The following is a 15,082-nucleotide window of genomic DNA, read 5'->3' as shown; positions in this document are numbered from 1 at the left end:
AGACATACAACAGGAGGGGGATGAGGAGTGGGAGGAAGAGAGAGAGAGAGAGAGAGAGAGAGTAAAGAGGGTAAAGAGGGAGGTGAGGAGGGAGAGAGAGAGAGAGAGAGAGGGTAAAGAGGGAGGTGAGGAGGGAGAGAGAGTCAGAGAGTGTGAGAGGGGGCCCTGCATTTGAAAGGGGCTTGCCTTGTTTAGTTTAATAAAGCGTCCATCACCCCTCCTTCTCCCTCTCCTCTCTTTACCCTTCCTCGTTCTCTTGGCCAAAGTCTGGGAAAAGTACATTCCTGCCAATGGACTTCATTTTATGTGTGTGTGTGTGTGTGTGTGCCTCCATTTCTATGTGCATATCTGTGTTTTTGTGTGTGCGTGTGTGAGAGAAAGAGAGAGATGGTACATGGTCTCCTGAAGATGAGTGTGTGAGACTGTGTGTTTTGTGTGTTAGTATGTGAGAAATTGTGTGAGTGTGACAAGTGTATGGCGAGTGTGTGTTTTGGGGGTGCCTGATCTCGATGCCACTGAATTGTGACGGGCGAAACAATTTCTTTTAAAAGAAAAGAGAAAAGGAGCAGCTGAAAAAAGAGGAGTGGAAAGAAGGGATGAAAAGGAGTGAAAGTGTCTCTGGCAGCCGTGCAGGTCGAGCGAGCGCCACAGAAAAGACACTAATCACCATGGCGACAGCCCTTTCTCTCCACTACTAAAGACTCCGCTGTGGGACGGAGACTGAGTCAGGAGGTATCTCGGGCCTTGTTTTGTGTGTCTGTGTGTGTGTGTGTGTGTGTGTGTGTGTGTGTGTGTGTGTGTGTGTGCGTGTGCGTGTGTGTGCGTACATTTCTGTCTGAGTCTTAGTGCGTGTGTGCTTGTTCAGACGCTACAGTTTTAGAAGGTACACCAATTCCGTTAATCAGAAAATGCTTAAAAAAACACAACAACATATACAGAAAATATATACAATATGCACACACATTCACTACATATACACCAGCACTACATATACACCAGCAGCACACACACACACACACACATCTCACATATATTGATCTTCATTATTATTACCATTACCATTAGTGGGCAATTCCATGGAAAATTAAATTTTTTGTAACATCCATAACGCCAGTAAAATGTGATGGTATGGTATGATGTGAATGATTACATGAAATTTGAGCATTTGCTATTTTTGGCTGAAGAATGTAAATGAGAAAAAATGCACAAAAAATGAATGTTATCATTCAAATCGTACAAATGCCAAGGCATTTTACTGGCGTTATGGATGTGACAAAAAGTCAATTTTCTGTGGAATTGCCCTAGAAGTAATATTGTTTGTGTTATTATCACTGAGTGCTGTTACTGATAGTAGTTGCTGCAGAGCTGCTATGTCTCAAGGCCAGCTAAAGCAATACAGCGCCACCTCCCCCTACTGGCCATGGGGGCTAATGCACACTGCACCACAACGGAGACGGTGTGGGAGATCCACGTGAGAACTACTGCATTACTGGCACTGCTCTCCCTCTTCTTTGCTCTCTCTCTCTCTTTCTCTCATCCATTTCTTCACATGCATATCGCCAGGCATAGACATTTGGTGTTTCCCTTTCTCTCCCTCTCTGTCTCTCTCTCTCTCACACACACACACACACTCACACACACACACACACTGAATACAATGACTGCCAGGCTCAGAGAGCAGACCAGAGTTATGTAAATAGCATACATGAGGAGAGGGTAGAGAAAATAGAGGCAGAGAAAGAAAGGGAGTGAGAAGAATAGAAAAAATGACAAAGTGTTGGACAGAACTCATTTATCACTGTAGACCACCCCAGATCCCATTGTGTTTCATATATATAGAGAGAGAGAATGAGAATGTTGGTCTGAAAACATGAGAGGACAGAAAGATTTAAATGAAGATAATGATAAAAAAAATGGTTTGGAAACAAACAATTTCACTCGTTCATATTTCAAATTCAGCCGCACACCAAGCACACAGAAAATGAATTATAAAATAGGACACTTGAAACACATGAAGTTTGTTCTCCTGCTTTAGCTGCTGAGGCAGACAGGTGTGTTGGATTGTGGCTGTAAGAAACTGCTCTGAGGTCGGTCTCCCTCTCTCCTGCAGTGAGGCAGGACATCGCGGCCCTATCAATGAATATTTACACCACTCTCATTAATATTAATCCCAGATGTGACATAAGCCTCTGCAGAACTCTCACGCTCAGCGTGGTATTTCCCTGTTTCTCTTCTGCTGTCCTTTCTAGCTCAGTTGTTCTTTTTCTGTCCACCCCTAAGCCTTGGCTTTGTGTCTACAACCCTCTTTTGATGTCTCTTTCCATTTCTAACTTGTCTCTCTATCCCTCCCTGTCTCTGTACCTCCTCATCTTCACACCCCTGTTTCTGTCTGCATGTCCTCTTCATCCAGTGATGTTTGCACAGTATTGGACAGAGGGGTCAGCTGTACTTTGTGTCAAGTAAAGAACCCTTCAGAATTCATTCTTGGCATCCATCTGCATACAGTAAATCCTTGTTCATGATTTGAATAGTTTTCTTCTTCCTATCCTGTAGACACACACTGTGCAAGTGAGTGCTTTGCTATGCAGTTTTAAAATAGCTTGTTGTTACGGAAAAATAAACCATACATTGTAGCCCTTTAATTAATTAGCATTCCCTATGGATCACAATGTGACAGATTGCTATGTGTATTTTCTTGTTTATGGGGCAAATTTAAGTTCTCAAGGGACTGAGGAGTTGCTTTCAGTTTTCAGACCTTGGGACACATGCAACGCTGTGCAGGGAATGGCCACTTAAACTACCTTACACCTTATCGGACTCAGAAACAAAACATAATGTTTTACATTTGGGTTTAAAATAAGACTTGATTCAGTTGGTATGATTGGAAAATGTAAGTGTTTCACATAATGTATGATGATGTGCATGATAAAGTGTTGAAAATGTTAATGACAACACAGAACACATCATTAAAGGGTATGGGGTGAGACATGGCTGTAGCTTGAGTTGGAGGCTGTCCAGTATTTTTTTCTAAGCAATGGTTAAGCAATACTCATGAGCTAGGACCTGGACTTTCTCTCTATTCAAATGACCTGGTGTTGCTTTCACCCACAAAAAGCTTTAACCAAAATCTTGACCTGCGAGAAAAAAAATAACTGTGTTGTTTTGCTCATTTCAGAATCATTTGCCTTTATATTTAAGAATAATGCAATTTCATGAATCATAAGGTTTGTACCAAACCTCTATTCAGTTAAGGCTTTAATTAAAATGTTAATGACTGTAGGATTGACTGTAGGCAACATGAAACCTAATTGCATATAATTGCTGCTGAACGACTGGCTTGAATTACAGCTAACAGGGAAGGAAATCATCAATTTTGAACTTTAACAAAAGAACCCAGAATGCGCACCCACATGCAACCAATAAAATGCACAGTAAAAAGTAGGAACACCTTATCAGCAACCCCTGTGTTGTTCACATTATTTTGTGTATTGGATGAGGGCATTATAAATTTGATACATATTTTGAGCACATTAATTTTGATCAGCTGTTTGCTTCTGTTCTGTAGTTTGTCTTTTACCATGTAAAGACACAACATAGGTTTGTCAGGAATTTGGCTCACAAGCCTAGGAAAACTGGGTAACTTGTCATTCTATATAATCTCCCGAAGACTGATGGCGATGGTGAGGAGTGTGTTTCAGGGCTGTCAGGATGCACATCCCACAACCCATAAATCATTTGGAGGGAAGAATGGTGTCCCAAGGAGTAGAGGAGCATGGTTGACTGGACAGGCAGGGTACTCAGAGGAACAGAGTGCATTATGGGTCACTGGATAGTAAAACGACATGGAGTGCATTATGAATGAGTGAAGTCCACTGTGAGTGTGTCCACTGGCCTCAGCAGTCATTAGGCAGGCCGATTGAATTATGAGTAAGTTAGATGGGTCAGCCTCTGAAGACTTAAATTCTGTCTGTCCCTTGCCCCACTTCTACCTCCTTACTGTATATCTCTCTATATCTCTCTATATCCATCTGTTCCATGTAATTTTTCTGTCTAATTTCCCTCTCCTAAAAGGGCTTTTACTTTTCTGTCTCACTGTACAGAGAGACTGGTGTACCTAGTGTAAAGATATGCAAAATATGAACTATTTTAATTATTTGTTGCATGGTAAACAAAACCTGTTGGATCTTCCTTGAAATGATGTGCACCCTTGAGTGACATGGGTCAATATAACATGATCAGCTTTTTTAAATGTGTGAGAGCTGTAGGTACTGTGTGGACAGTGAACCTGAGGCCAAAATTAAGGCTTGAGCTAACTGTCCTGTCTCCAGATCGTTTTCGTACTATTTGTAGAATTTGTACAGGACACTAAATTACAGTCCCACATTTAATTAAAATGAATTAAATGAGAGACATCTCACCCTCACATCCTAAGGCAGAGTATTTTCCTTAGTGAGTTGCATATCGCTGTCTGTTATTTACATTCAAGGGGAAATTGGAGTTAAAACCTTTTTTAAAAATAGCAAGAAGAAAATCAAGAAAAAACACCCTCTTTGATGAACAGTGTTAAGCAAGAATGAAATCCATAAATGGACAACAGTTATGTTTACAGTGTAAAGTGTGTTGCCAACCTTTGCTGGGAATTACTGTTATAAAAAGCTTAGGGAATAGTATGTCCAGGATAGCAGTGATCTGAATGACAGATGTTGACATCCCTGGAGAACCTTGTCATGAACTTGTGACCTCTGTAGAGAGAGATGTGTCTCTGTAGCTGTCAGCTTCGATCAAGTTCACATAACCTTCTTCTTAGGAGTTTACAGTCATAAAGCTCCATGGTTGTTTACCATTACAGGAGAGATTCCTGCATCATTTGATTATTTAAAGTACCCTTTAACCTCAATCTGTTATTGAATCAAGCGTGAAAGATTTTGTTTTGAATGTGTATTTTGACAGATGGCTTTCAGAGTCGTAATGACTATGAAACCAACTACTACCCAGGTTAAAATCATATCTTATATCTTGTTAGAACTGACACTATTTTGTCAGGATCTGGACAAATAATCACTCTTTTTTTGGGTCCCTACCATTTATAAATTGGGACCTAAGTTAAAGCATTTTATTTGCCACTAAGAGTACTCCTAAACCGCAAAAAAACGTTCTAACTAAATGATTTCTCTTAAAAAATATTCGCAAACAAAGATGACATATTCACAACCTACTAGGACACACTTTACCAAGAACTAAGACTGGCTGTGACTGGCTATACTGAGGTCAAGTCACATGCACACAATTGCTTTCAATTACCTTGGTGATACTGTAGGTTGGAGAGTGACAGGCCTGTGCTGGTGAGTTGGTATGCGCTTCATAGGCCCAATCCCAAGTCTTATCTTAACCCCTACCCCTTACCCCTTGAATTGAAGTTACAAGGGATATGGTGAAATATTCCCATATAAAATTGGAAGACCCTTCAGAAACCCTTTATGACATCGCATGGCTTTAAACAGATGCAGTGAGTATTTGTCAGACATTTCCCTACGACCAGTGGCAAATTTTGATATAGGCAGGGGCAGCATGGAGGCAAAAAATAGAGAATATTCTTTGTGACACTTTCAGGATTAATTTCTGTTATTTTCATGTCACATTGAAGATAGCATGCCATTTAACATTGTCGGAGTGGGCGTTTGTGAACTAGGCAAGCTGCAGAAGATCTCCTTCTGAAAAGTGAGATGGAGAGGAACGAGGCCGTAGATTTACCTCGGGAGAACCTATCAAAACAATGCATCTCTAACTTAGTATGAATGTATGAATGAGTACCAAAATTAGTCAAACTGAAATGCTATCAAAAAATTGCCAAATAATAAGTCTACTCACTGAGGATATAGGCTATGTTTTCATCTGGAGCATCAAAACAAATAAGGTGTGTAAATGTCTAGGAGTTTGCGTAGCAGGCTAAGTGCATCTAAACATTAGCATCAACAGCATTAAATAAAAATGGGGCTGAATGAGGGCTTGTCCAAGGCGCCATACGAGCTAGAATTTCCACTTCCTAGACATTTTTAATATGCTGCCCTCTGCTGTGGTGATCTCTCTTTTGTGTGGGCTATAGGCATCAGTTTCCACTAATAACCATATGAAATGGGACAAGAAAAGCCTTCAATAGAAATTTCTACCCTAGCCTACGTTGATATCAGATGAAAAGTCAGATCAAAGTTTAGGAGTCACTTTTAAACTTAACAGGCTTTGTGAATACTGTACGTGCCCAGATCCCTACTTTTTACCAATGGGGAGAGATACTATAGTTCAGTGTTTCCCATACACTGACCTAATTGTGGCGGCCCACCACAATATCAACATTGACCACCACATAATGATTTTCCAGGTTGTACTAAATTGTGCTTAAATCTGGTTAGCATCATAACCACGCTGTGCTAATCTGTTAAAAACGGTTGCATTCAAGTTAATTCTGCAAACCAACCACTACAAATGGAATTCAATTCTCTGGGAAACACTGTAGTTCATACCTAGAGGCCTAAAATCTCTTCCTTGGCCAAGCCAAAAAGGTACAGATCTATGGTCTTGTGATCTAAGGTGGCTGTGTTGATGCTTTGCATGGTGGTGCTTTAGCAGCTCCCTTATTTATTCATCACTTCCTGTGCGAGAGGACTAGAGCGGAAATGCTGAGTCAAGTTTCTGCCTGGCCGAGCAGGAAGGACAGCACTGCTGAGGGCCTTTGGCTCTGCTGTCAGTCCGCCTCATGCTACCCACGCTGGGACACATGCTGTGCGCTCAGAGCCGCTGATATTAGGGACGACGGAAAAGGGCAGCTTGTCATGGGCCATTGTGTTTCAACACCAAAATTGTAGTGCCTTTTAAATAGAACATAGGCGGTGGTTTAGTGGAGACTATTAAGAGCTTACTTTAGCCTGCATGAAAATTTGATGACAACAGACTTGTTCCAATTTAGGACCTCACCTGTACAGTAGGTAAGGTTCAACCACATTTGCATATTAGTATTTGGTATTGGTATTTGCATTAAGAAAATTTTGCAAAGCCTGCACTTAAAAATTCCCACCACCTATTATTATTTTTGATTGTTGCCAAAGGTTGAAGCAACCTGGAATGATCTGGAAGGAGTTGGGTGGTGGAAAGGACCCATAAATCCTACCAGCTAGATGTTTTTTTTCCCATGAATAAAACAATCCCTAGATTCATAGTCACATTAAAGGGATTTATAGTAAATTCACAAAAAGTTGTACACAAGATCATAAAACTTGTGTAGTTTATGTGATTTGGCACATAATCATTGAGTTACATGTAAATTATGAACACATATCTAAAAGAAAGATATTCACAGTATGGCAAATTATACCATTAAAATGCATTTATTGTTTCAGAGGGAAAGTAGGAAAACAGTTAAAATTACATGTCCCATTACCCTCTGAATGTACAAAAACATTACTTTGCGTAAAGGACGGTTACTAAACCTTGTGGCAGCTGTATCAACTGGGCTGGTGGTAGTGTAGTGGTTAAGGGCGTGCAGTAGCCTGAAAGTTGAAGGTTTGGTTCCCGGCTTCCACCGTTGTGCCCTTGAACAAGGTTCTTAACCCCAAGTTGCTCCGGGGACAATGTAATCCCTTGTAATATAGTTGACATATGTAAGTCACGTTGGACAACAGTGTCTACTAAAATCAATAAATGTAGATGAACCAGGATGTTTGGGAAGGCTCTTTGGAATTCAGTGTATGGTGACACTAAAGCATATAGTTTCAGAATGATGCTCACCTTTTACTGGTGTAGCTTTTTTTTAAAGCCAATTACAGCTGGACAACAGATCAAAGAAGTTCACCTTATGCCACAAATTCAAAGCTGTCAGACAAGTAATCAAGTCGTAATCAGAAAAGTTTGGCACCAGACTTATATAGATTTAGCCACCAGTCACCAGACTTAGTATACAGGTGTAGCCACCAGTCACCAGACTTATACAGGTGTAGCCACCAGTCACCAGACTTAAACAGATGTATCCACCAGTCACCAGACTTAAACAGATGTAGCCACTGTATTACCCTCTTTATGTTGAACATTATTAAAGCGATGGTTCGGAGTAATTTCACCCTAGGGTCCTTTGCACCATGACCCCGAGCCAAACACCCTCCCAGAACCTTTTTTCCCTTGGTCGAACCCTGGTCGAGTAGCGCTGTCAGAAACGAATGACGTTCTGCAGTCGAAATGGAACCAACTTGTATCTCGTAAATTACCCCACTAATAATGCCCTGAATGGTACGAAACTTCTACAGTAGTACTTTAGAAAGTTTGTAAGTGCACCAGGAGTTTTAAGGAGTTTATTTAAATAACACTTGCCTCTGCATCTGCTACTATACCACTGCGTCGACGTTTCTTCTGTGATTTGGGAAAAGCCCATAAAAGTCCTGGCAGGAAGCATGCATAAGGATGTAGATCCATGAATGCACTAATGTTTTGTTAGTAGTCCAGTTTGCAACAATTATTAGTTAACACTAAGTTGTAAACACTTCGAGAAAAAATATTAAAAACTGGATATACCAAAAAACGTTGATGTAATCGCTTCCTGCCAGGACTTTTACGGGTTTTTCCCAAATCACGGAAGAAACGTTGACGCAGCGGTATAGTAGCAGATGCAGAGGCCAGTGTTATTTAAATAAGTATAAGTATATATATACTTTTTTTGATCCCGTGAGGGAAATTTGGTCTCTGCATTTAACCCAATCGGTGAATTAGTGAAACACAAACAGCACACAGTGTACACACAGTGAGGTGAAGCACACACTAATCCCGGCGCAGTGAGCTGCCTGCTACTACGGCGGTGCTCGGGGAGCAGTGAGGGGTTAGGTGCCTTGCTCAAGGGCACTTCAGCCACGGCCCACTGGTCGGGGCTCGAACCGGCAACCCTCCAGTTACAAGTCCAGAGTGCTAACCAGTGGGCCACGGCTGCCCAAATAAACTCCTTAAAACTCCTGGTGCACTTACAAACTTTCTAATGCCTCGTTATTGGACTAAAGGTCATAGTTGTACTACTGTAGAAGTTTCGTACCATTCAGGGCATTATTAGTGGGGTAATTTATGAGATAAAAGTTGGTTCCATTTCGACTGCAGAACGTCATTAGTTTCTGACAGCGCTACTCGACCAGGGTTCGACCAAGGGAAAAAAGGTTCTGGGAGGGTGTTTGGCTCGGGGTCATGGTGCAAAGGACCCTAGGGTGAAATTACTCTGAACCATCGCTTTAATACAGATGTTGCTTGTTTTGGTTTGTAACAGCAATGCCATGTTTAACAGATCAGAATGTATCAGTCAGGAATAGATGTCTGAGGAGTACTGGTCAAAGGTATACTGTATGAAAGATAGCATTTAAAATATGTGCAACTTTTTTTCTTTTTTTTTAATGGCAATGGCTATTTATTTATAACTAAGCCTAACCCAGGAAGAAAACAAGTGAAGACTTAGTATTAATGTTAAGTAACGGTAACCTTACAGAAGTGATTAAATATAGCAGTAGTGTAGAACATCTCAGAAGGAGAAAACAGTAAATATCTGCAACTTTGCACAACATTAAATCATCAGTGTGCACTACAAAGACCTTGGCCTACCTCAAGATCCATGTTCTCCTCTGACATGTTCAGTAACATGACATACAGTCCCACCTGAACTCACTCCCCATTTTAGACATTCAACAGCAAGATAAATGATAATCTATCAAAAGTTGGTTTGGTTTAAAGAAAAAAATCTGTTGAAGACATGTGCAGCCGCTGTCATTTATGCTCAGGGGATTATCCAGACCAACAATTACGTTATTTAATGTACATGTTTACACATGATGTTTATCATTTACATACATGTAAAGATAACTAATGTTAGGTATAACCTTATCCTTAAAGATAAACTAAGGTTATGTAAAATCATTTTTATCATTTTTTTAGCAGCTAGGAGGACTCATATGGTCTGTCAAGCCTTCAAAAAAACAAAATACATAAAAAAAGAAGCAAAGAAAATAATCTGTTTCTTATTATGTGAACAGTTTTTAATCCCTGGAGATACTTAGTGTAGATTTAGTATAACCATATAGGTGTAGATTTAGTATAACCATATTGTCATACTCTATGAATTTGTGTTTTGAACCTATGTATGAATACTGCCAGTGTATAAATGAACACTGCTCTTACTGCAGTATTTATTGCAAGTACTTGGTATGTGTTACAAGTACTTGCTATTTCTACATTTATTTTTCTACATTACTTCATAAACTACTATTTATTACATTTTGCATTTGAATGTTTGAATGTGACCCATCTTACCTGTCCAGCACTCTTACACAGTATTTTAATTAGGAGATACAGTAGCTAATACTAGCTGTCTTCAGTCTCATGATTCCATGATGGACAACACTGGTAAATGACATAAATGAATAAATAAACATTTCACCTGCTGTGTACATTAGCCACTTGTAAAGGTAAGAAAAGTGTTGGTGTTGTCAAATGAAAATACTTATTTACTTACATGATGTTTTTGCTTTGGCAAAATTTATAGAAAAGGCCTGGTATCTGGGGCAAAGTATGTTGTATCCCATATGACAAGCCATTTCTATTTGTATGTGTACTTATTTTTAGTGGTTTAGTTATGTTATGTTGGGTTCTGTGTTACGTCACGTGGTTATCTGGAGATAACTGTCAAATTATTACTGCTGTGTCTAATAAGCCCATGAGGGCTGGGCACCATGGTGTTTGACACTTAAATAAACAAATCAATCAATCAATCAAAATATTTACTTACAAAAATGATGTATCTCTGGAGTCCTGATAGAAAGTGCTCCCCGATATCCATGTTCATTTTATAGACTTTAGTTTATATATTATATACTTTCTTAATTGGCTCTACTTATATATTTTTATAAATATGTCCAGCACTTGTCAACTATTATCCTTCAGGTATGCCTTCAATGTTTTGCAATAAAACAATGACTGTGCCTAAAAAGGAGATGGGACAATAATCTCAGTGCTCATTTTAGCCCTTTGGGATGTTCCTAAGGTGGCCGTATGACGCAATGAAAATATAAAATAGGGGCGGTGCCCTTGAGCAAGGCACTTAAAGGAGAATTCCGGTGTGATATTGACCTAAAGTGTATTGAAACATGATACCGAGTGTGAACGTTTGTCTCATAGCCCATCTCGGCTTGTCCCCTGCTCTCCAAAATCTGGCGCTAGTTAGCCGATGCTACCAACAGCTTTTTCAATAGTGGTGCTTCGGCATCGGGCTAGCCATGCAAATAAATCACTGTATTACACCCATTTACGAGGCTCAATGGATCTCCACACTTCAATGGTAGACTTCTGAGGGCCCTGACATTTAAAACGAGACATTGAGAACTTTGAAAAAGAACTGGTAGTTTACTTACAAGACGATTTATACAGACAGTATCTTCACGAACTTTAGCGTTTGCAGCCATCTTGAATTTTGTCACGATAAGTCGAGCAACGAGTAAGAATGAACAGGTATGATAAGGGATCAGATTCCAAAAATAATTCAGTGGAAATGCATGGATTCCAGTCTCTTCCAGTAGCAGCAACTGGAATCCATGCATTTCCACTCAATTAGACATACACTACTGAACTTTATTGAATGCTACCTCTGACTAAGAATGCATTACTTTGCACTTGTATAGTCTTTTATTTTGGAATTTTAAGAGCAATAAACATATATTGCAATGTTAAAGAATTCAGATATGTAAATAAACATGTATAAGTTGCTATTAGTGAATTAATTGGGAGATAATCGATGCATCGAAAAAATAATCGCTATTAATCGTTTAAAAAATAATCGTTTATCCCAGCCCTAATTCTACAAATTTCTCTACTTTCTCTACTCAGATCAGGCTAGGTAAGGTTATTTGGCTTAGCACTGTACATTGTATGCAAATACAAATATTATTGTGTTTTAATAATGATTAACATTGTTAATGTTGAATGTGTTTAAAGGTATAATATGATTACAACATAAAAGTATAGTGAATTGAGGAATTTATAAAATCAAAAATCATGAATAAAGAATAAAAATAGAATGCAATAAGTATAAATGATAATGTGTATGATACAAATATAAAGTTCTCTTGAAACATAGTGAGAATACGGTTGAATGATTTACACTGCTAGAGCTACTGTACAGTCAACCTTTGCATTAATATAGACCAGACATGTCAAAGTCAAGGCCTGCGGGCCGGATCCGAATGAATTATCTACGGCCCCCGGGATGATATTTGATTAGTATTAGAACCGTCCCGCAGGCCACAGCCGCCGGGTGCTGTTTTGCGCATCAATAGTCCATTCCATTCCCCACAATGCAACAGTAGCCCACGAACTCACTGCAGCGCCGCAAGTGGGCCTCGGCTTCATTATTCATCAGTATTCAGTCAGGGCAGATGTCAACTTTCAGCTACCCCCCTCCCCAGTGTCTGAAATCGTTCATTGAACGAAAGTCACTCATTCATATGTATTTTGAGCGAACGTGAACTGAACGTAGGCTACTGTATTAGGCTACGACTGCCTGATGAACGTTACTGTGAACTCGTTCATTCTGGTGTCTGAACGGCACGCTTTTTCAGTTTAACTTCGTTGAATAGGGTGCCAGATTTCTACAGAGCCTTCCACACGAAAACCCGGCTAAAACACACCGTAAAAAGGCCTTAATATGGCAGCATGCAGGTCACCATTTGTCAAACTATGGGCCGCGGTCCGCAATGTGGACAATGGTCTGCAGAGTGAAATTATTCCCGGGCCATCGTCTTATAATTTGCTACGCAATTGGTCAAGGAGCCGCGGACAGAAAAAGAAAACAAACATTTCTGCAATTAGTAGGAAATACTTGTTAATTTGGTGTCATCAAACATAGAGGCATAGAATTAAGTCGTGGTATGAGCGTTTATTCAATGCATGCGTGTGCACGTTGGTAGCAAAGCTAAGCTTCAACCTATTGGAAGGCTAATTATGAAACAACATTTAATAGAACCACGTGGATTTATGCAACTTCCATAAAAAACAGAGCACAAACTATATACTGCAAAACACTGTTTGGCATTAAGTATTAAAGTATTAGTCAGCCAAAAGCTATTAATTAGTCTTAGTTAAAGATAGTTAAAGATCTCCAGATCAGTGATTAACGCATGATCTGATCCGCCGTTTACCATTCACACAAGCTGGTATTGTGTCTCCTGAATCCTTACATTCAGGCATTCAAATTAAATGTAATTAAATAACATATAAATGTTCCATCAGTGTATGATGCTTGCATGAGGGAAACATCCCAAAACAACGGCACCCATATAACTGCTGTTTTGAGAAGTATTTCTCATGCAAGCATCATGCAACAATGCAAAAACAATGAAACTATTGTAGGCCTAATTATATTTTACATTAGTAAAGCAGTACTCTGATGTGCATGTTTTCACAAACTTTTGTGAACAATCTTAGCATTTTAAACATTGACTGTTTTGAAGTGCATGTATAGCAATATAGTATAAAAATAATAATAATTGTGATATCATTATGATAATTTAATGGGGGGTGGGAGGAGGGGGTGGGTTCATGTAGGGGGGCCCTATGACCCCAAAGTATGCCTTGACTGGGCCTCAGGTCAAAGAAGTTTGAGAAAGGCTGATGTAGACGACAAAGCAGCAAGGAGGCATCATATGATCATTTAAACAAGTTTTATGACAAGGTCGGTGAGGATGGGACAAATCGTACATTTGTGCAAACTTTGCCCACACTTCAGTCACAGTCATTATTCATTTAATCATTAAATAAAATACAGTACACGTCTTGGTTCAATAGGTTACGTGCAGTCATTTTAATATGTTTTAATGAACATTGAACCAGTCCGGCCCTCGGCTTGTAGCAAATTTGTTTTTTTGGCCCTCTAATGTATTTGACTTTGACATCCCTGATATAGACTATAGAGTGGCCTATAGTCACCTATAGTTACAGTACCTATGATGACCCATCATTCAGGTATTATCAGTTATAATTTCCTATGTAAAGCAAGCTGTACAGCAGTATAACACTGTACTAAACTTAAGTTACAACATAGCAATTGAATAGTGTGGCAACTTGCTAATGTTTGGCTGGTCTAGTAAACCATTTATACAGGCAACACTAGCTAGCCTATAGCTAGAACCCACTTTCAGTGAATTATGCTAGGCTTAACGGTGTCAGACTAGATTATTGGACGCAGAGAGAAGGGTCTGCATCTTCTTATCTTACCCTGGGGTAGACGGCAGATAAGATAATTTCCCAAAAAGTTGCCGTGTTCTTTTAAAACATAAAACAAACCATCACATCAAGGCCATATAGTGTTACAATATGGATCCAACAGTTTTATAAATTCATATTATTGAAATGTGGCCACCCTCTTTTACAGGTTTCGCCCACAGAAATTCTCATTTAAAGGTTGCGTTTGATTGCAATCCAGTACACCTTGACATTTTTCATAGATCTCTAGGGGCAGCCGTGGCCTACTGGTTAGCGCTTCGGACTTGTAACCGGAGGGTTGCCGGTTTGAACCCCAACCAGTAGGCACGGCTGAAGTGCCCTTGAGCAAGGCACCTAACCCCTCACTGCTCCCCGAGTGCCGCTGTTGTTGCAGGCAGCCCAATGCGCCGGGATTAGTGTGTGCTTCACCTTACTGTGTGTTTCACTTATTCACAGATTGGGATAAATGCAGAGACCTAATTTCACCTTACTGTGTGTTTCACTTATTCACAGATTGGGATAAATGCAGAGACCTAATTTTCCTCACAGGATCAAAAGAGTATATATACTTAGCTCTCATTTTGTAAATGTAAAAAATCATAGTCTGTTCATTTTTTTTTTTTCATTTTACTATTAGTCTTGGTCTTCAACAAAATGCTTATTATGTTTAGTCAAATTTGAGTAATTTTTATCATTCTTATCTTTTACAGTTCAGTCAATGATAGCTGAAAAAAAGTTTAGTCTACAAAAAGTTGTTACAATTTAGTAAACTGTTAATCAATAGTGTTTTTTTCTCTTTGGGCTGTATTTTGCACCC

General features: G+C 39.5%; 1 protein-coding gene across 8 annotated transcripts in view; it reads right to left on the bottom strand.

Moving 5' to 3' along the window:
• Positions 1-15,082, bottom strand: part of ank1a (ankyrin 1, erythrocytic a) — a 117,049-nt gene that overhangs the window by 60,821 nt on the left and 41,146 nt on the right. The gene's annotated exons all lie outside the window — the stretch shown is intronic.

The sequence above is a fragment of the Alosa alosa genome, chromosome 5, assembly GCF_017589495.1.
Source record: "Alosa alosa isolate M-15738 ecotype Scorff River chromosome 5, AALO_Geno_1.1, whole genome shotgun sequence".
In the NCBI taxonomy this organism is placed as follows: domain Eukaryota; kingdom Metazoa; phylum Chordata; class Actinopteri; order Clupeiformes; family Clupeidae; genus Alosa; species Alosa alosa.
The sequence above is the reverse complement of the archived record's forward strand: the minus strand, read 5'-3'. Positions and strand labels throughout refer to the sequence as shown.